This window comes from Pinus tabuliformis, chromosome 2_2 (assembly GCF_031772625.1).
Source record: "Pinus tabuliformis cultivar Carrire ecotype Pingquan chromosome 2_2, CPIR1, whole genome shotgun sequence".
Lineage (NCBI taxonomy): Eukaryota > Viridiplantae > Streptophyta > Pinopsida > Pinales > Pinaceae > Pinus > Pinus tabuliformis.
In genome coordinates, this window is record NC_142300.1 from 906,805,004 (window position 1) to 906,829,278 (window position 24,275).

Genomic DNA, 24,275 nt, shown 5'->3' on the forward strand with positions numbered 1-24,275 from the left:
TGGAGTCCTGGTCAAAATGTTTACCATCAGGCATGTTAAAAAAATTTATTAACATTGACACGATTATAACAATACTGATATTTTTTTAAGTGAAAATTGCTAACCGTTTTTGGGTACATAAATACCAATTGATGGCATCTATCATAAATTTGAGATATATATAAATAGGTTTTTCTCTTTTCTTTCTAACATTGGACGAAAACTAATGTCATTCATCATGACTATGGATATACGTCAAATAAGATAGAAGCATTTCGGGTTGAATCTCAGCAAAGGAGGGAATTTTTCTACCAAAGAAAGAAATTACTCAATTCAAAATGGAATGGACGCATTCCTGCTAGAAGGGGTGACTTGGGAGAGTGAATATTTTATTGCGAGGCATATTTTGGCCTGTTTTGAAAGTTAGGAAAGTCAGGCAACACCAAGGACGATGTTTCCCTTGAGAGGGGAAGATCGTAACACCTCTTAATAAAGAGTAAAAATTTAATTTATTTTTACTGCAGTAATTTAGAAGGATGTGGGCCAAAAGCACTCCTATTGTAATGTTAGAAATAAATATCTATATTATTCAAGATTAGTTATGGTTAGCCTAGGAAGTTACGGAAGGTAGAAATGCTAAAAATGAGGATTTCCCCTCTCAGGTAGTTAAGGGACAGTTACCTCCTCCCCTAGAAATAAATGTCTCAGTTTGGGAAAGAAAAGGGAAAAAGGAGAGAAGAGAGGTAAAGAGGAAACTAGAGGCGATTATCCCTGAAACCACATTTTCTTGAGGTAAGGCCAGGGAAATTCTTGAGCTAGGTGTGGCCAATGGAATTTTTGTTCAGACTTGGGTGTCTGTAAATAACAATTTTTGGCAGTACCTGATGGGGTCAGGTAAGCCCTGATAGACCTAGGAGGGCATTGTCTAGGAAGATTGTCCTGCAGAGGAAATCAGCATGGGGGGAGCCATGGTGGTGTTACCATGCTCATTGGCTGGGCGAAGCATTATTCCTTTCCGGGTGACTTCCCATGGCAACCTAACTGATCTTAAGCAATGTAACGGATGAGTATTCCTGTAAATTCCCTTTTGGAGATAATTTATCTAAATTGTCCTTGTAAATTATTTCTGTGAACTAAATTTTCTTTAAAGCAGTACTTGTAAGCTGTTTGTAACTGGTTCCAGTGAATTGTTCTATGAGAATGACAATGGTCTGCTTACATGCAATAAGTAATAAACACTAGAGAAAATAATTGTATAATGGAAGTCCTTAGTTTTGTCATCAGATCTAACATTATTAATTTATCATAATAGATTCAAATAAGTACATATATCATGGTTTCCTTAGTTATGATTGACTGCGTGAGAAGTAATGAAGTTATTTTTGCGGGAAATAGTTTTTTCTAAGGACAAGACTCTATGAATTTGTAAAATGAGAGAACAATGGTTGAGGGATACATTGGAAGCCGACCTTTCCATAGGAAAAGCAGTGAGAAATTGTAAATCTGAACAACTTACCTAGTTGACTATATAGCCTCAGGATGGAAATAAATTTGATAATTCATAGTTATTCTGTTAGTGCAATCTTGAACTTTTGGATAAGGCTATTTCCACCCTCGCAGAAACCCCAAGGTAGAGCAGCCCAGTCTGTCACCCATTATCTGCATTAACCCTGTGGGACAAGAAGATGTTTGGGAAGGATTTTGACCTTTGATCTTGGGCATGAATTAGTTGACAACATGAAATAGTTTCTTCTACTAGAAATCTGAGTACGAGAATCACATTACAACATAACTGATAAAGCAATAGTAATCGAATATGCAGGAAAATCCTTATTGTCAAAATACAGAGTAAAGAAATTGGCAATGTAATTCTCCGTTAATAACTCATACATTACATAGGAACCAAAGCAAGCTGTAAGGGTGTTATATATCTGGTAATGGAACTATAAATAAATTTATGAACACATTGATATAAATTATAATTCTCCTGTTCAAAATAAAACAATTGATGACAGCCGCATTTTTGGATAGCCATTAAAATTACAGTTCAAGATAAGTTGCAAATAGAACCACGGATGTGAAGGAAAAATGGTAGACACATTTACTGATTACAACCTAAAAATATTACTTGTTGGAATTGTGGCCGCATATAGGCACGAGGTTGCTATCGATACATATTAAAACCCAACATAAATTGCTATGATTAACTCCTGTAGCTCAAGCAGAGTTGATCTATCTCTCGAGACCATAACCTATCAAGTCCATGGTCATAAATATAAGTAATCATCGAGATACCCTTCTCAGGGTTAGGATTAAATTTAGTGGAAGGAGTTTCCAAGGGAATTTGGCTGCAAAGTCACCGTAGAGCATATAGAAAATGACAGAAGAACTCAGAACCATTGAAATAACTAATCCATACTTGAACCCTTGAGAACAACAGAACCATTTCAGGCAAGAGATATCACCCATAAGCCAAAGGGACAAGAGTTGAGTATGCGACAAGGTATAAGAAAATTTCCAAATTCATAATATATGGAAGTGGAAAATGAACTGAACCTCACCTGGAGAAGAATGCCTAGGTATGCATCCCAATGCAACATCTGAACCAGAAATATGAGTCTTATTGTTTGAATGGACAGAGTTGTCGGCTTAATATGAACAAGTTGAATCAAGCCTCTCTCACCATTAATTCAACAAATGGGCATTTCTCTAGCCATGAATAATCGATAATCTACCTTTGGTAAGAAGTTGGGAACAATGGAGTAAGACATTAAGGATTACTACAATGAATGCTTTACCAAACACTTAAATACCTTGGCACAAATTATATTACCAATGACAGTGAGGATTTGAGAAGGAAATTAGTAAGCCACTACAGAATATTGGAGCAGTATGGCAGGAGGACGACACCCTCTGTTGCAAAACAACCGCCGAAGGTGCAAGGAGCAAACGAGATAATCTGCAAGGGTTTGGGAAAGGGGTAATACCCTCACCAACTCCAATGCAATATGAACCCTCCATTCCCCGAAAGAATGATCAATACTGTCCAAATCATAGAAAATCCAAGTCGTTGATATGAATCACCTACACAGATCTCCATAAGGTACGATATAGCTGTACCTACATAGATCTCCATAAGGTGTGATATAGCTGTACCTGAACAGATCTCCTGAAGGTGCGATATAGTTGTGCAAGAGCTTCATGATGCAACTGGATAAGGATGGGAAGTGTCACGCTCCCAATTCTTTTTTTGTTTAATTGTGCGGGTGCGGCACCGCCTAAGTTATTAAGATGTTTCATCATTAATAAACTTTACGAACTACACCTTAACAATTCATAACCATCATGAATTCATATTATTAATGTGCGGAAACCATTAACAATATACAATAATAAAACCAACACGACAATATAATAATAATCTCTTTTTATTATATGTACAAAGTTACAACCGGGAGGGCGCCCGCCCGTGCAAGAGCGCACGGCGGTCTTGCCAAAACTCCACCGAATACAAGTTACAACATATACATGTACACCCTTCGTGTCGTCGGGCGGGCGGGCGCGCCCGTGCACGAACCCACCGCCAACACACAACAAGAGACGATAACCAAGAGCGCATCAACTCAGCGTTGGGCGGGCGGGCTCACCGTGCACGACCCTTGTCCACGCCACAACCCGGTCTAATGCGATACAAGTGTGGGCACCTGTGCACACCACCGAAAACTCCAACTCGACCCTCGACTTGTCTGTCGCCCGGCTCGGCGGGCTCATCCACCGAACTGCAGTAAACCTGCGCCTAAGTGCGCACTACCCTTGTGCGATGTGAGAGCGATGATCGATTGTTCGATGCCCAAATGAACCGCAGGTCGCCCATGTATATACGCATCCTAACTGTGCGTTATCTCTCCTGGCCGACGCTACAACTTAACGATTCGCCACCATTCGCTCCATCAACCGTCGGCTTGACTCGCTCCTTGGTCGGCTTTTAAACATAAGGCAAGCTGCCTTATAAGTAGGCGAGCGCCCTCCATTATACGCACGCATTATTACATATGCTCCTCGGCGTTTCATGGATCGCTCGCACCAATACTTAGTCAATTTCGGCAACCGGAGGAGCGCGCGCCCGTGCAGAACCGCAGGGCGTTACATCCTCCCCCACCAGAAGTCATTGTCGTCCCGACAATTCCTGCTCTCCTCTTCAACTTCCTGTCATACTTCGCGATCTTGTCCTTCCATCTCCAAAGTGAATCCTCCGTCTCCCAGCTGTCCTCCTCCAGTGCATCCTTCCATCTGCAAAGAAATTCCCGTCGCATGTGGCAACCAACACCCGTAGTTCTGAGACTCAAAATCTTCTCCAACTCTAGTCCTGGTCTGTCCACAATCCCTGCTGGTCCTCTCGTCGGCTCAACCCTCTCTGGATGGTCTAAATCAAGTCTACATCTCTTCAACTCACTCACATGAAAAACTGGGTGTTTCATGTTCATATGGCGTGGAAGCTCCAACTCGTAAGAAACTTCCCCCACTCCCTTCTTCACTCAGAATGGTCCCTCATACTTCCGTGTCAGTTTGCTCGTCGTCCCCTTGGCTGGCTGAAACTGCTCCCTGGTAATCCTGAGAAACACCATATCTCCCACACCGAAGTGTGCCTCCCGTCTTCCACGATCAGCATACTTTTTCATCCTCCTTGCAGCATCGTGCAAGCGTAACCGTGCTAACTCCAAGGTCTCCTCCCAAGCCTTCATGAACTTCCTCGCATGAGGACTTCTCAAGAAGCCTCCCGTCACTACGGTATGCGGTGCAACCGGCATCTGTCCATTTACCAACTCAAATGGACTATACCCTGTCGCAGAACTCTTTTGAATATTGTAGCTAAACTGAGCAATATCCAAGAGTTCGGGCCAATTCTTCTGATCAACCGTCACATAATGTCGCAAGTAGTCCTCTAGCAATGCGTTGATCCTCTCGGTCTGCCCATCTGTCTGCGGATGGTAACTCGAACTCATCAACAACTCTGTCCCGACCAACTTGAACAATGTGGTCCAAAATCTCCCTGTAAAACACGGATCTCTATCGGACACAATACTCAACGGCATCCCCCAATACTTCACTATGTTCTTAAAAAATAACTCCACAGTCCGCTCGGCTCCACAAGGTATCTTTGTAGGAACAAAGATAGCATACTTGGAAAAATGATCAACCACGACCATAATCCCATTATACCCCTGAACCTGTGGTAACTGAGTGATGAAGTCCATCGAGACACTCATCCATGGCCTCTTTGGAATCGGTAAAGGCTGCAACAGTCATCCTTGTCTCTGAGTATCCGATTTGTCCAGCTGACAAATGATGCACGTATGTACATACTCCTCCACATCCTCTCTCATCTTCTCCCAAAAGAATCCTCTCTCCAACAATGCCAAAGAACGACGCTGCCCTGGGTGGCCAGCCCACGGAGAATCGTGGCATTCCTTCAAAAGGTGCCTCCTGAGTCCGGATGACTTTGGAACATAGAGTCGGTTTCCAAAGAACAAGAACCCGTCCCTTAGAAAGAACTTTCGTGTCTTCCCCTCCTTTATCTACTTCACTATATTCTGCGCCAAAGTATCGGTTTCAACACTTTCCTTGATCTTATTCTGCATCTCTTCTGACATCTGAACTCGACTCCTACTCCTTGCTGCCCGATCTTCTTCCTCCTCCAATGCTGCAAGTTGTCCCTTCCTGCTAAGGGCATCTGCTACCGCATTGTGTCTACCCGGTCTATACTCGATAGTCATGTCGAATTCTGCCAAGAAGTCCTGCCAACGAGCTTGCTTCGCAGAAAGCTTCGGTTGTGATGCAAAATAACTTGCTGCAACGTTGTCAGTCTTGACAACAAACGGCTTCCCAATCAGGTAATGCCTCCACACATGAAGACAATGGATGATGGCAGTCATCTCCTTCTCATGAACCGGATACCTCCGTTCTCTATCCTGCAACTTCCGACTCTCATATGCCACCGGATGCCCATCCTGCATAAGAACCCCTCCTATGGCAAAATCTGAAGCATCTGTGTGTACCTCAAACGGTCTCTCGAAGTCAGGCAACTTCAGTATCGGTGCTGTAACCATCCTCTTCTTCAAGTCATCAAATGCCTCTTGACATTTGCTCGTCCAACTCCACCTCTTGTCTTTCTTCAATAAGTCTGTCAGTGCCGATGTCACCTTGGAGTACCCCTCTACAAACTTCCGTTGGTAGTTGGTCATGCCCAAAAACACCCTCATCTCATGGACATTCTTCGGTTCAACCCAGTCCTCGATCGCCTTCACTCTGCTCGGCTCCATCCGTATGTACCCTTGACCAACAATATGCCCAAGGAACGGAATCTCGGTCTGAGCGAACACACACTTAGACTTCTTCAAGAACAACTGATTTACCCTCAATGCCTCAAATACCATCGCCAAGTGTTTCTTATGATCCTCCATGTTGTCACTGAACACCACTATATCGTCCAAGTATACTACTACGAACGAATCCAAGTATGGTCGTAAAACATCGTTCATCAAAGTGCAAAATGTAGCAGGAGCATTGCACAACCCGAATGGCATAACAAGGAACTCAAAGCTACCATACCTTGTTACTATCGCGGTCTTCTTCTCGTCTCCTTCAACTATCTGCACCTGATAATATCCATGCCTCAAGTCCAGCTTGGAAAACACTCAGGCTTTCACAAGCTTGTCAAAGCAATCAGCAGCCAATGGCAAAGGATACCTGTTCCTTACCGTCTACTTGTTCAATGCACGGTAATCACAGCACATCCGTAGCTCATTCGAATCCTTCTTCCGCTGGAACAATACCGGAGCTCCATAAGGGGACCTTGAAGGTCTAATGAAACCTACCTCAGTTAACTCCTTTAACTGGCGTTTCAATTCCTCCAATTCAGGCCCTGACAATCGATAAGGTGCTTTAGCCGGGGGTTGCTTTCCTGGCTCAAGCTCAATGCTATGGTCCACTGCACATCTTGGTGGAAGTTTCTTCGGAAGCTCATCAGGCATCAAATCCGCATACTTGGTAAGCACATCAGATATCTCAGCTGGAACAGGCGTCCCTACTCCATCACCTTCAACATCCTTGAACATCACCGCATATGTCTCCATATTTGAATCCTTCATAGCCTTCTCCAAACTCAGTGCCGAAACATGCTGCACCTTGACTTCCCTCCTTTGCCTATGAGTGGGCAAAGTCCAAGTTTGTGACTGTCCAACCAGCACCACCTCATCACAGAAGGGGACAACAATAGCCTTGTTGCCCTTCAAGAAATCCTGTCCGAGTATCATATCAAAGTCGTTCATCTCCATCACCGTGAAGTCCAACTGACCTTTCCAGTCTTTTATCTGCACAGGTACTTCGTGTACCAAACCTGCCACCTTAGCTCTAGAGTTCACTGCCTTGACCTCCATATTCGATGGGGTGATCGTCAGCCCAGCCTCTTTTGCCAACCGTGTCGTCATAAAGTTATGTGTGGCACCCGTGTCCACCAGAGCTTGAATGGTCTTGCCATGAACCATCAAGTCCACGAAACCTAGACTGTTCATCCATGATTTCTCCATAACCTTATCAGCTTCACCTGTCATGAGCAACCCTGCTCTATCAGGCTTCACCATTTCACCTTTACTTCGTTCAGCAGCTTCAATATTCGGATCAGCTGCTCTGATACCACCTGTCACGCCCCCAATTCTTTTTTCGTTTAATTGAGCGGGTGAGGCACCGCCTAAGTTATTAAGATGTTCCATCATTAATAAACTTTACGAACTACGCCTTAACAATTCATAACCATCATGAATTCATATTATTAATGTGCGGAAACCATTAACAATATACAATAATAAAACCAACACGACAATATAATAATAATCTCTTTTTATTATATGTACAAAGTTACAACTGGGAGGGCGCCCACCCGTGCAAGAGCGCACGGCGGTCTTGCCAAAACTCCACCGAATATAAGTTACAACATATACATGTACACCCTTCGTGTCGTCAGGCAGGCAGGCGTGCCCGTGCACGAACCCATCGCCGACACACAACAAGAGACGATAACCAAGAGCGCATCAACTCGGCGTTGGGCGGGCGGGCTCACCGTGCACGACCCTTGCCCATGCCACAACCCGGTCTAATGCGATACAAGTGTGGGCGCCCGTGCGCACCACCGAAAACTCCAACTCGACCCTCGACTCGTCCGTCGCCCGGCTCGGCGGGCTCATCCACCGAACTGCGGTAAACCTGCGCCTAAGTGCGCACTACCCTTTGTACGATGTGAGAGCGATGATCGATTGTTCGATGCCCAAATGAACCGCAGGTCGCCCATGTATATACGCATCCTAACTGTGCGTTATCTCTCCTGGCCGACGCTACAACTTAACGATTCGCCACCATTCGCTCCATCAACCATCGGCTCGCCCAACTTATGACTCGTTCCTTGGTTGGCTTTAAAACATAAGGCGAGTTGCCTTATAAGTAGGCGAGTGCCCTCCATTATACGCGTGCATTATTACATATGCTCCTCGGCATTTCATGGATCGCTCGCACCAATACTTAGTCAATTTTGGCAACCGGAGGAGCGCGCGCTCGTGTAGGACCGCAGGGCGTTACAGGAAGGGTTGCATATGCTATAGTGAAAGGAATGAACCTTAGAATTGAGGATACCATATTGGATGAAACAATTGCATTATCGCATGGAAATAAATGAGTATAACAAGTAAAGCCAATCAATTAGAACAAGAAAGACCATGGTGCATAATAACTTTTTCTTTAATGATGGTTATTTTATTGTTGAACTCATAAATGGGTAACAATTGAAATTGGTGCGTGGATGTTACATCCCTTGTGAAAAGCCACAAATTCACAACTTTTTATTGATTTGAATTTTATTCAAAATTGAAATAACTAAAGATTAATATGACTCTGTGGAGAAGTTAGATTTGAAAATGAAGTTATAAATATTAGTATTATTTATAAATTGATTTGTTATTAATATTGTAATTGGTTAAGAATGATTTTAGAAATTATATTTAAATTATTTTTATATTTTAAAAATATATATATAATTATTAGTTTAGAATGCTAATATTATTTTAAATATTAATTTTTTTATAAAATTTGAAATTTGTTTTATCAATGGTTTAAAAATCATTGTTGTATTTCAATATGTATTTTACATTTTTTTACGAGGGAGATGTGTAGTTTTTTTTGTGCTTAATTTAAAGTTGATATATATTTTTTAAAATAAAAATTGAAAATTATTTTTTAAATCCATAATAATGTTGGCCATAATTAAAAACAAAAATGAAATACCTATTTTGTTAGTTTTAATTCAAAGTATTATAAATATCAATAATCCCACTCCTCTCATTATGTTTGGTGGATTGGGTGTTCACATCATAACTCAGAAAATGTGGTAAATATATTTTATTCTCACTCTAAAACATAAATAAAATATTTGGATGTTTATGTGAAATAACATAATTTTATATCATCTTTAAAAAGATGAAGTAACAAAAAGTAAAAGAAGATATTATTGCCTGGAAAAGAACATTCGATAACACAATATGAGTTAGATGTGTATCTAGTTGACATGTGTCCATTTTAAAATTAAAATAAAATCTTATTTAAATAAATAAATAAAAAAATGTCTCTTATAATGCATGTGATGACCATAATGCAAATAATTGTGACAAAAGGAGAATGATAATAGGCTCTAAGAGGGAGTAAAAAGGGAAAAATCTACACTTTTGAGAATAGTAAGGGCTCAAAATGAAGGCTCGATCTCTCCTTCACCCCTAAGACAAGACTTTGCAAGTCCTCATGCAATATTGGGTGAATAACCAAGTTAAATCCAAATAGGTTCCTCAAAATGGATAAAAGCTATGTTGCCAACACATCCATGGTTATCATAATGTAAGGACATAATTCACATATGTCATTTTACTTGTCTCTTTAATTTATTTTATTTATAATATTCGTAAACATAATTCACATTTCAGATCTGTGGGTTATGGAACACTACATGTAGCCAGCCTAGATCCATCTTAACTCTAGATCTATTAAGTGTCCAGAGGGACCAAATCTACCGAGGTGAAAAAGCGTCCAGAGGGACCAAATCTACCGAGGTGAAAAAGCGTCCAGAGGGACCAAATCTACCGAGGTGAAAATCACTCATCTCCCTCTCTCTCTTCATTCCTCCTCTTCCCTCTCCTTCATTTCATCTCTATCTCTCCCATGTCACTCCCCCCGTCTCGCTACCTCTATCACTCTGTCTTTGTTCTTCCCTAATATATATCATGATCTATTAATGTATATTATAATATAACAAATTTAAAATTGTATTAGTCCAAAGTTATTCAATTTAATAATATTAATATTATAATATATTAATATTAATATTAGATTTAATAATAATAATAATAATAATAATAATTTAATATTACTATTAGGGTTAATAATGATTTTTTGCATGGTATTAATAATAAACTGGCCCATGGTATTTGGCCCATAGGCCTCACCTAAAATAAAACCTCTTTTTTAAGTGTTTAAATATAAAGTCTATTATGGAGTAAATATAAAAAAAGGTTTTATGTATTTACCATACCTCTTTTATTTACCATGGTATTTGGTCCATAGCCTTGGCATATAATTAGATGTTGATTTCTAATATTATTTGATATATTTTTATTTATTTACCACACTTCTTTATACCTCTTTTATATTTATTTATTTACAATACCTCTTTTATAAATATGGTATTTTGCCCATGGTATTTAGCCCATGGTGTTAAAATGGTATTTGGCCCATAAATAAAACCTCTTTATTGAGTTATCTTAAGTATAAAGAGGTTTATGGAGTAAATATAAAAAAAGTTTAATTTTTTTACCATACCTCTTGAGTGTTCCTAATCATCTCTATATTTTAAATTTATATTGTTTTTATATATAATAATAATTAGATTGATTTTTAAATAGAGTTAAATTAAAATCTTAAATGTTAAACGTTAAAGATTACATTTTAAATTTTTATGATTGCATTTACGTTTACTCGTATGTTTACGTGAGATCTACCCCATACTCGATTTGTAGAGCACCTTTCTGGGCAACAAGTGAGAAAACTAACCAAATAATAATAGCACAAAACTATTTTATAGTGAGAACCCATGGATGTTAAAACCCAGTCAAAATAGTGATAGTAGTTCAACAAGGTCACCACTAAAGTGCCCATGGATTAAACTTAGAACACCATTGTAAACTAATCATAAGCAATTTGGTTCCCAAATTATTCATCCCCATCACTATCTCATATTGTTGTAGATCTCAACACTATTTCTCTTGTGGCCTTAGTGTCCTACCAAGTATTTAACTCTTCATGATTTCCTCCAATTTCACTTCTTCACATGTTTTGTATCCATGCCAATCCAAGAATCATTTTTCTTACTATACATACTCAAGTTGATGGAATGGATCTTTTGTTAAATTTAAGCCAACCATGGGATTGCAAACATGTGTAATTACTAAACTTTCGATTATGGGATAATAAAATAAAAACTCTTAATGGAGGCTTTGTGATTCATGATTAAAGAAAAGCTCTTCTAGATAAATCACATCAATTTTTTTAGGATTGACAAGTTTCAAACCCATACTCATGTTCATCATCAAAAAAAAGAAAAAGGATGGATAGTGAGATCAAAAAACCACATAATTATAGTAGAGATGCAACAGTAAATTTCAAACAGTTATGAAATTAAATAATATAATAATAAATTAGAACGTTATATTAAACTTAAAATTTATATAAAATAAAAAATAAAATTAATATCATTAAAAAAAAACATCTAGAAAAAGTTAGAGGATGAATGAGTTATAAACACGTAGGAAAATAAATTATAATAATAAATTTAAAGGGTGAAGAAAAAATTATTTAAAAAAACTCCTATTTAACACTCCCATCACTCTTTTTATCATATACGGACATGAATTTTAGTGATAAAGTATCTCTAGAGAATATTGAAGGATGATAGATCAAATCCAAAAAAAATTCAATATTAAAAGTGTACACCTTATCACCACCCCCCATTTAGTGATAAAGCATCTCTAGAGAATATTGAAGGATGATAGATCAAATCCAAAAAAATTTCAATATTAAAAGTGTACACCCTATCACCACCCCCCACTGAGACAACTCAATTGGAAATGGTTGTGAAAGTGAAGTATTATGTTCCAAGAGGTTCCAGGTTCAAATCCCCCAAGTTTTCTCATGTGCTCCATCTTGGGGGCAGTGTGGTTTACCTCAAGGTTAGTGGTAGTGGCTGAAATCAACCCCATGTCACGCAAGTGCGAGACTAGCCTAGTTGGCGATTCCTCTAAATTAAAATAAAAATAAAGAAAGGAAGAGAGTGAGTGTACAACCTATCCTGTCCTCCTCATAGAAGCAAGTCTCTCCCCCATTGAGTACATGTTCTAATATGCTTGACTTGATTATCCGAGACTAATGATATATTGTCTTTTTGAATTTTCAGTGCCAACTTTCGAACCAAGTCCTCAACTTCAGATAAGCCAATCCTTTGATTCTATTAAATTAAGAAACTCATAATTGCATCATGCTACATGATACAATGGTGCTCCAATTCATTGATCTTAGAGTAGTCACACAAAAGAGTCTTCTTATTAAAATGAATTAGCTCTTTTCAACTTATGAAAATTATTTTGGATTCATTTATATAAGTTTTGTTCATGCTGGAATGATTTTCTATCCAATAGAGATGACCTGAGCCCCTAATAAGGAAACCCTTTTGATTATGGTTTCTAAAGATAGACCTTTTTTGGGATCTGTAGAGTAGGAAACAAATTGAACATGGTTAAGGACTGCAAAGTTATATACTTCCATCATTAAAAGTTTTAATAGTTCATGAATCTAAGGATGAATTACAAATAGAACCGAACAAAAAATATATAAAAATATTTGAATACAAGAAATATTTAGACTTACCATAAACTAGATAAGTCTCAATATAAACCTATCTCATTATGTGCATTTGTACACAAGTTTACTGAAGTAGCTTGCCTACTGATTCTAGGCTTCAAAATATATAAAATAAAGGATGGAAAAACCAGAAGGGATGAAAATTAAAGATGTCAAACAAATGAAAATAAGTGATTGAGAGAAGGGAAGGTGCTAGTTTAATATGGATAAACTCCTTCACTTAAACTTTATCAAACCAATTGAGTGATGTGCCTAACCCAAAATGACAAATTCTATGTTTATGAAAGGGAATGGAGAGTAAAGAATCAGTGAATGCAGACATATATTATATAAGTTATCATTGATTCCCAAAAATATAGAAAAATCCCCTTATACGAAATCTTTATGGATGTAGTTCATCCCTACGCTTGAACAAACAATGTTGATGGGATGTCTAAGAGAATTAACAAGCATACCAAGGTTGTTATCCCCACCAAAACTAGGATTTGTTGTTGCCGAATTCTAAAAAATACACACTCTATTATCCCATTAATGAAACACATAATATAATGGGATCCTTCAATAGCCACAAGAAAAATTAATCAACACATGCTTAAGGTACCACAAAGAAACCTTCAATCTCCCAAACTGATGCAAATGGAATGATGAACCATTTTCTCACTCATGAGAGAATAAATGATATGTGAAAACATGAATCTAAACTTAGAGCTATGGGATATAACATGTACTGTTACTCCCATTTTTCAATATTATTCCAATCTCAATGTCTGAAGCTATGTTAGCCTACTTGTATACCACATAGTTAAGGTGCATTTTGACTTGGAAATATGAGGAATATGAAATGATATTGGAATCCTTTTTAATCCAAATTAAAATGTTTGCCAAGTTCTTTCCCTATCGCACCACAAAGCATTCATGGCTTTGATGGTGGATATGGAATATCCAACCATTTTAAACAAGTTGACCATTTCCTCCTTTGCAATCAATATCCCTTATGTGGTCAGTAAGCCTTTGCCTAGTTATGGTAACTTGTCAAATCCAAGGTTCAAATCCCTCTAATTATGTCCTGGTTTACGAAGAGGAGGATAGGTCGTAGACCCCCATAGGTTTACTAGTAGCTATGTGTCATGCGAGCTATTTAGTTCCTTTGGGATAGTAATAAAAGGAATTATGTAAACATTTTGACTCACGATTTTCATGAACCATGGATTTTTTCCATCATATTCTTCTCTGATGTATCATACATAAAGGCATAAAATCCTAATAAATTTTCCTTTGATAAAAATAACCAATGGTCAATTTTTTGTTCCAAAATTGATTCTTTTTGTGCGAGAGTTATATATCGACACAAAAAATTCACTGAGTGATTCACGAATACCACTTGTACTATCCCTCATAAAATTCCTTTTTTCTTTATAATAGACCATAAGGACATGTAACTTTTTTTAAATTGTTGCAAACAAGGAGTCTTATAAGGACATCCAATTTTGTCTCAAGGAAAACTAAGGAATGGAAAGCTCTTAATTTTTTGATATTTGCATTCAAAATAAATCACAAGGCCATAATTTTCCTTGCCATAAAATTTCCACCAGATGTCATATAGATCTATATATCTTATTTCAAAGTTCGACTTTTGTCATGACTATATATATATATATATATATCCTTCTTTTTGTTAATATAGATATATACCTTCTCAACAGATTCAATAACATAGATCTATTTTTTTGTATTTAAAAGATTGGCCTTATAAACCTCTTAAAAAATATATGTTACAAGGGAACTCACTTTTAACACTTCATACATTTCTCTTGTCGTTGGTTTAACATTGTCACTTCCTCATGATCTCCTCGTATTACCATGGTTGCACTCATAGTTTCATTGACCTATCATATGGTCTACCAGAAGGTATTAAGGGTTCACACAAAAAAATATATAAGGTTTGATATGATATATTATACATCACCCTAGTTTCATTGACACGTTGGCTTTCAGCCCATGTGAAGGCCACATAATTGAAGGGTTGGTCATCTGTCACTATACCTTATGACATGTCTTAGCATCAACAGTCCATGATTTTTAGGTTTTTGATCAATAGCAGAGGGGATTTGGGGTTAATTTGGATTCACTGCCTACACCCTCTTTGTCACTCCAATTCCATTTTCTCGCTCTTGTGTTCCAAACTGATTCTTTCAACCCCATTTCCTCTGGTATGCTCTTATATGATTCTATACCTTGATGAGAGTTGACTTTGTATTTTTTAGTACATTGGGATTCCATGGCTTTGTTAGGAAAATATGGTAGCGACCACATGATTTTGGACTTCTATAGGTTAGGCTATTTTCTTACTTTCTGCAACAACTTGCATGGTTTAATTCTTTATCAACTCATTGAAGTTATATGTCTATTTCAATTTCCCTTCATGTAAATACAATGATTTACACTCTTGTTTTAGATTTAATTTCTCGATTAATCTTTTGGGAATGGGTACAACAATAGGAGGTAGCTCCTGGCACTAGGTTTTCCCATGTTCAATTAACTCATGCAAGATTGTTTCCATTCCACATAACAAGTAAAAAATTCCTCTCGAATAAAACCTAGCTCAATTTTTATCTCTTTCCATTTAATTTGCAAGTTTTCCTTTTTTCTTTAATCAGAAATACATTGTGGCTTCAGGAGTAGGATGTCGCATATTGTACCCTTTGTGATAAGGTAATGTTCTCATTTGGACTCCTCTTACTCATTATATCTATTTTATGGGTTTCTCATTAAACCCCTTTTTTCACATTTCTTTTTTCTAAGGGTTCTAATAATATTCCTTTGCCTTTGCAGGTTTTTCCCGCCCACACAGAGAACCCTAGGTGTGGTTGTCTTTTTTATGGGTTTTTTTATGGCACATGCTCTACTTTTCAATATACCAAGTTCTTATCTAGACTTTATTCATGTCCAGGGTACTCGATCGTGATGGCCATGACCATTTTCTAGGCTTATTTAATACCTAGGTTTTATATCAACAATGAAGATTTATCCAACGATCTCTCCTTTTGGCCCAAACTCATACAAAATTTAGAGAAATATATGTACTTTTCAGTCTTTTTTTTTTAATGTATAAGTTCAATCAGCCCTGGTATCGACAATTTCTAAGTGAATATTTTTAAAAGAAGGCTTCAAAAATTTTCACTTAGTTTCCTTTCTATTGTGGTTACAATATTTCCATGTAACTTTTGTTAAATTGATACTTGGCCTTAAACACCAACCACAATTGTTATTTACATAAAAAATTTCTTGAGGACTAATATAAATGGGTCTTTCTTTTCAAAGATACTATTGTTAAGAAGTGTTGAAACTCTTTGATATGTATCTATATGTTTATATATAGATATAATTCATTATTCCTTATTTTCAATATGCATATAATTGATGTCATCGATAATAAAATAAATGGATACAATCTATAGTATTTCTACTAATGCTTACCTTGATGAATGTTTGTGTATTTCCCTTTTTGTTTGAATACTCATATTTCTCTCTGAAAAGGGTTTTGTCTATAAAGATAATAGAACTGTAGTTGAAATTTCTAGAAGTAATTGTATTGTTCACTATTCTCAAGTATGTATATGCATGCATTTATGTATGTATGTATATATGTGTGTGTGTGTGTATAAGGAAACCATTCTTCTTAGTGATTCTCACATAAGTATGAGACCCCTATGCTCAGATATGTTGTTATAACTTGTAGAATGCATATTTGTTACATATTTGACAAAATGCCTATAATTGCTAGTAGGGGTCATGTTAAGCATTTATTCAAGTATTTGCATTAGCATCATTGTTTTGATGTTAATTTTCATTGCAAAAGTCTCATGAAGTTCTGGGCAGTGGCTTGAGACTTAGCCCTTAAAAAGTGGCACAAAATCTGGGGTCGCAGGCTCAGAACTAGCTGAAAAGGTCCCCAGTCGCTGACATGCCCATGTTGTGGGAGCGACTGAAGAGTCCCAAATGCATGCATGCTCATGTCATCAGAGCAGTTGATGCTATAGGTCAGTAAAAATTCATGTTACCTCAGGGGTTAGTCACTAAGAAAGGTTGGTTGGCTCCTAAAGTCTCTGTAACATGTGCATAAGGTCAGATTGGTTGTGTTTTATTAATTCCACTTCCTTAACTGTACATGGGGAGTTGAATCAACTCATAGTAGCATCCTATCACATGTTTACCCTAATGGACCAGTTAACTTTGGTAAATATGGGAGGAAGGTGTTACATTATTAACTGAACACTTACAAAATAACAAATTAGTAAGAGAAATAAAAATATCGATCCCTTTGTAAGAATGTTTGAAGGTGCAAAAATGGGAAGTGAGAATAAAAATGATAGAAGCAAAATAGAAGAAGCCATAACAAGGAATTTTCCAAGGTTTGGGTTTCTTGTAGCATTCAAAAGTCGAGGCACAAAATGAGGCTTTTGACAAATGTGGTACATATGTATAAATTATACAGTATATTTTTTCAAAATTTGGAGATCTATATATATATATATATTTTATATGCAACATTTTTAATTATTTTGACATATGTGTATTTAGATTTATATGCACATCCTTGTATGTCATTTTGGTGGAGATACTTGATGCACCCACTTGCATTTATGAATTAGTATTCAAGAATCCCAAATTTACCAAAGCTAAGAATTTTTAACGCAATATAAAAGCTAACTTGAAAAAATATAAATATTTTTAAATTTTGAATCATTAATTAGAAATAATTTAAAATCATGTTATTATTTAAAATACATATGACTCAGTGAATTTCAATAATTTTAAATATATATTAATTTCATTGTTTTTTTAAATATAGATGAATTTTCATTTTTTAATATATTTTTCTATAATAATTATATAAATTATAAATAACTTAAAATTAAATTAGTATGTTAAATAATTTCTATAACTTAATTATATTTTAATATAAATCAAACATGATAAATAATATTATTTTGTTTCTTTAAAGAAAAGAACAAAATGTGAAACTAACTTTGACTTTATGAAAAATACATATTGAAAATCCAAAATTTGCTAAAATGATATTTTTAAATAAAAATGTAAAATTTGTATGGTCTTATCAGTTAATTTTTCTTAAAAACATATTAAAGATTGTATCTCTACTACCTTCCTTTTACTACATTTGTTGTATAATACATAGAATCACCTTCTATTTGCTAGGCTTATATACAAAGGTGAGAAAAACAAACTTATTCATTGCAGGTAATTTTGTGTGCTAAAAAGCCTTGCTCCAAAGTAGGTCAAAAGCTAATGATTTAAGAGGAATACATGGAAAATAATATTCAAACCCAAGATTAAGGTATAATTCAATACCATTACATGGCTCATCTATTTCATTTTGACTGTGTTAATCATCTTATATGTCCCATAAGATCTCCTTAGTCATATCTCATATATACAAATGCTATGGTTTCTCTTGGTCAAGGACATTTGATTTCAGAGTTATGGAAATTTTATTGTGAGTGTTCCACTCAATCCCAAATCAAGATTTAGGATTCAATCAAGTAACTTGTGTGTTATAGTAAATTTATTTTTATTTTCCTTGTGATAAATATGTGAAATTTTTTAACATACCCATGGTATTAAAAGGTAATGTTTTAATCAAACCTTTATTGCTGAAGGGTAAATTTATTATGAAAACATCACTTATTCAATCCCAAATTAAGATTTAGGATTCAATTAAGTAATTTGTGTGTTATAGTCATTTTATTTTTATTTTCCTTGTGATAAATATGTGAAAATGTTTAACATACCCATGGTATTAAAAGGTAAGGTTTTAATCAAGCCTTTATTGCCGAACGGTTAATTTATTATGAAACATCACTTTGGAAGGACAAAATGTTAAACATAAAGTTGATGGGAAGCATACAAACTTGAAATGCCAAAGTAAATTGTCTCATGGGTAAAGAAGAATCCAAATTCCAACCCTAGGCGCACTACCCACAAGCCTATTACCACCATCTCTATTTTGTTTTTCAATTATTTGTGGAATTTGTATAATTTGAGTGTTTTACATGTGCTTTATAGGTGTTTTAGGGTGCTAAAACTTTCTATATATTTTACCAAAAATTGTATATCACATTCTCAAAAATAGAAAAAAACTTCTGCATGCCCAGTGTAAATATTTTATATATTTATTTTACTTATACATATTTGTTTATTTATTAAATTTAGATAGACAATAAAAAAATTAAATTATTAAATATATATATATATATATATATATATATATATATATATATATATATATATATATATATATATATATATATTGTTAAGTTGTGTGAGTGACATGATGCTTAATCTTTCGCTGAGAAATCACAATAAATGATCAATAGCAGCCTAGATCAATCTTAACTCAAGATCTGTCAAGTGTCGAGAGGGATAAAATCTCTCAATGTACAAACCTCTTCTTTGAGTGCAAAACTTGAGGAAAGGTTTGCACCTCGAGAGATCTGATCCCTTTCGGCACTTGATAGCTCCAAAGTTAAGATGGAAGGGATCGACGCTTGATAGATCCGAAGTAAAGAAGGATCCACCCTGGTTTTAGTCGTGTGCAGCTAAAGAAAATCAAACAAACATATGATTAATTGTATAAATAATATGTAAATTCATCTCATTAATATAATCATTTTAAATATGCTAAATATGTTTGAGATTAATCTTGACATTTTAATTTTAAATTTTCTTAGTTACCTCAGTTTGTTAAGATGATAACTATTGATAATAACTTTAATGATGGAATAAAAAATTTGAATGTAAAGTGACAATGCAAGAGTGTTGAATGATAGAAAATTTGAACAGTAAGAATATAGTCAGTTACAAATAGCCTTCATTGTCACTAATCTCAAAATATTTTCTTCTACTATTCTTATTGTCACCCTTGTTACTTTTGTCATATTTTCATATTGATTATATGAAAAGGACAGGTTAAATCGTAAACCATTTAAATATTTAGCTCATTCTATTGTAGTAAACATCATACTTTATCTCTCTTTCTCTCCAATATTAATGGTTGAAATACTATAAAACAAAAGTCAATGTACATTGTCAATAATTTTTTGTGCTTACACTGAAATCAATGCACAATGTTAATCCCATCACTTTAAAATTAACATACCATCATACATCCACTTACATCAAATAATAAATCAACATCTACACTGAAATCAATGCATCTAACGCAAGCAATCAAATAAGATTAGAAAACAACATTTACACTAAAATCAATGCATCTAATGCAAGCAATCACATAGGATTAGTAATCAACATTTACATTCAAATCAGTGCATCTAGTGCAAGTAAGCAAATAGGATTATAAACCAACATCTATACTAAAATCAATGCATCTAAAGTAAGCAATCATATAGTATTAGAATTCACCATCTACACTGAAATCAATGCATTTAGTGCAAGCTATCAAATAGGCTTAGAAATCGTCTACATTGAAATCAATGGATCTAGTGCAAACAATCAAATATTATTAGAAATCAACATCTACATTGAAATCAATGCATCTAGTGCAAGCAATCAAATAGGATTAAAATCACCATCTACACTAAAATCAATGCATTTAATGCAAGCAATCAAATAGGATTAAAATTCATCTACATTGGAATCAATGCATCTAGTGCAAGAAATATTCTTCCTTCTCTCCCCCCTCTCTCTCTCTCGATCGATATATATATATATATATATATATATATATATATATATATATATATATATATATATATATATATATATATATATATATATATATATCTATATCTATATATATATATATATATATATATATATATATATATATATATATATATATATCCCTCCATCTCTCATTCCACTAGTACAAAATGACTAATTAGTTACTAAAAAACAACTAAAATTTGCATATAAATGACCATTTTTCAGTTGGTGTCCAATAGTAGATAATTTACAGTATTTTATAACATGACCAACTTTTAGTCATTAATTGGTTTCCCCAATTTTACCACGTAGTAGTATATTTACTCATAAATTTGGTCATTAATTTTTCATTGGTTTAGTCATTAATTGTCGCGATTAATGACCAAATATATAACAAAATATATTACTATATGAATCCTCGAGAAAACCAATTAATTACCAAAGAAACTTGACCAAAACGTTGGTCGTGTTGCAAGATACTGTAAATTAGCTACTAATAGTCATATATATGCAAATTTTAGCCATCGTTTAAAACCAATTAATGACCAAAGAAATATGACTAAATTTTAGTCGCGTTATAAGATGTTGTAAATTATCTACTAATAGTTGTATATGTGTACAATTTAGTCATCATTTAATAATATTTTTTTTATCATTTATAGCAGTCATTTATCTTTTTTTGGCATTTCCATATTCATTATATAAACAGCTGATTTAGTAGTTACTATTCAATTCATTTAATTTAATTCATAATCATTATAGACGACTAATTTAGTCATATATTCATTTTATTTGTGTTCGTCATTAATTAATGTAAACTACTAATTTAGAATTTTTAGATTGATTTTATGTGTTTATTTTTAATCACCATAAATTAAATTAGTATGATTTTGTGACTAAATTGTAAGAAAATGTCATACAATGTGCATGTTTACCTAATATGATAACTCAAGGTTACATATGTTAATTACAAGACTAAATAATATCAGGTGAAAATAAAAATAATTTCAACCATATAAATTTTATTATATAAAATATCAAGTATTACAATATGAGCTTCCAACTTAATATGGGTTGGGCTACAATTTACACATGAAATATTGTTTCATCATTTCAAAACATGATCACTGTATTGCCAAAGCATTGCAAGTGAATTCACCAACTCTAAAGGCTTGACCATCAGTATCTATGAATGTGTCTTATGAAAGATATTGGCTCTAAGGGTATCACTAGACACATTCTCTTCTCTCTCTCATTTTACATTTGTTGCTCTAGTGTTATTGTTCTCCTCTTCCTTCAATTGTTTCTTCTTACCATCAATATTGAGTTCCTCTCCTGAAAATGAAAGAAGATACAATGAAGAGTAGAAGACATGAAAGACAATGAATACTTGAATATAAAATAAAGTAGACTATAAAATATTTATATGACATATACCTCAACATTCAATACTGGCCACTATGTGTCTAGATGACCTGTATAAACAAAGAAAATAAAATGTCACCATAAAAAATGGAATTAGAGGGGGATTCATCATGCATGCTAGGATTTTTTGTGTGTGCACACATCATATTGCTTACTTCTAATTGTATCATAAACAAAGAGTATGCACAATGACATGTAGTGACATGTGGTTGTCTATTTGACTCAATGATATTCTTGATTTTTTTAACCCATTCCAATCCTACCATAAGTAAATTAAGAAAGACAAGGACACAAAAAGGACTATCAAAAGATGAAATTAGAGACTTTAGAATGCAACTCAATTGTACTTGAATGTAATGATAAGTATTTGCAGCTTGCTCGTCACCGATGAGCATCAAATCACATTTTGAAAAATTCCTTTCATTATGATAATTTGGTTGCACCTACACTAATCCTCTGTAGTAGTCCCTTAACTTGCCTATAGATATAATTCTAGAAACAATCCTACTCCTGCAATTCTTCCCTATATAGATCATCTTTGTCCCCCCCTATTGATAGTTATTTTTCAATGCAACAGAATAGAACTCTCTAATTGCATCATCGCCTTTCAAAACAATGCTTGAGTATTTCCATGTGATTGTTGAACTAGCCTCTACTCAGGTCCATGAAATCCTTGATTGCCTCGATCACACAAACCTCTTTTTGTAATAAAATTATAAATCCCACTTTTGCATTCCTCGTTGTTGACATACCAATTCTTTACAGTGGAATACTTTATCATTACTCCCTCGGTGCAATAGATATCCACTACCTGTGGCATGGAGATGATTGGTGTCATAATATGGTACAATTCATCCTTCAATAGATGTGATAGAACTCCTCTGACCTCACATAACTCCTCTCATCTACAAAAATAAGAGTCCTATCAAATTCCTGGTCTCCATGTCATTCATCCTGATATTTCCATGGGTGACAAAGTGTGCTTAGAGAATTAATAGAAGGAGATATGACTAAAAAAATAAAAATATGATGCAGCATAATAGTTATCAATGGGAACAACAACCCTGCCAAGCTACTTCCTAACTAGATAAAGATACTCCTGAATTACCTCTTATAATGAACAAAAGATAACATCAACTACCCATAGAGTCTACCTATGCATGGTAGCAATGAAAACACTGTCAAAAACAACATCTATAATAACATTGGTCAACATCTTCTTCTAGTCAAGGGCATGGCCAATTTTTGAAAAGTATCAAGCAGGTCAAGGTCCACCTCATCCAAGCTCCTCTTCTTCTTCTTCTACTCTTTATGTTAATTAGGTTCAGAATAATACCGAAGGTATTCAAAATAGATGGTTGGCTAAAAGTTATCAAACCATTGATTTCTTCCATTTGTAATCGTTGTTTGCAAGAATGAATCTAAATTGAAAAAATCATTCAGGATCCTTCTTTTTTGCTGAAATTAACCTAAGATTTGGAGAGTTGTAAGGTTTAATGGATCTAATTATATTCTAGTTAAGATATAGTAACATGGTTTAAAAATGTAGCCATTGAGATCATAATCTAAGGATGAAATAGAAAAGATTTTATGTTCATGATTACAAGACATTTTAATTTCATGTAACAAAGTTTGAGGAAGGTCCAAAATTTTTTCTTGCATCACTTGAGCACTTTTAATTGTGCATGATAGAGTCCATTACACAAAATATCAACCACTAAAGAAAGGTGAAAAGAAAACAAATATTCATGCATTCTAACCCTAAAAAAGTTAGGGAGGATCGAACTAATCTGTATAATAAGGACATGCAAAATGCTTACTTGTCCAATGTCTTTTGATGAATTGTTGGCCTCAATCAAGATCTACATTATAATAATCATTAAAACCTTTATACAATAAGGACTGAAAAAATCTTACTTTTGGACGATCTTTTGATGAATTGTTGGCCGCAATCAAGATCTGCATCATAAGCATTAAACTCTCAACTCTAGATAAAATTTATGATTTGATCACATAAACCCTCAAAATTATTTACCCATAAGAACAAAAATCCTCTTTAGTAAAAAGGAAGAATAGAGTCCAAATTCATACCCATGTACAAATCACCAAAATATCATAATCAT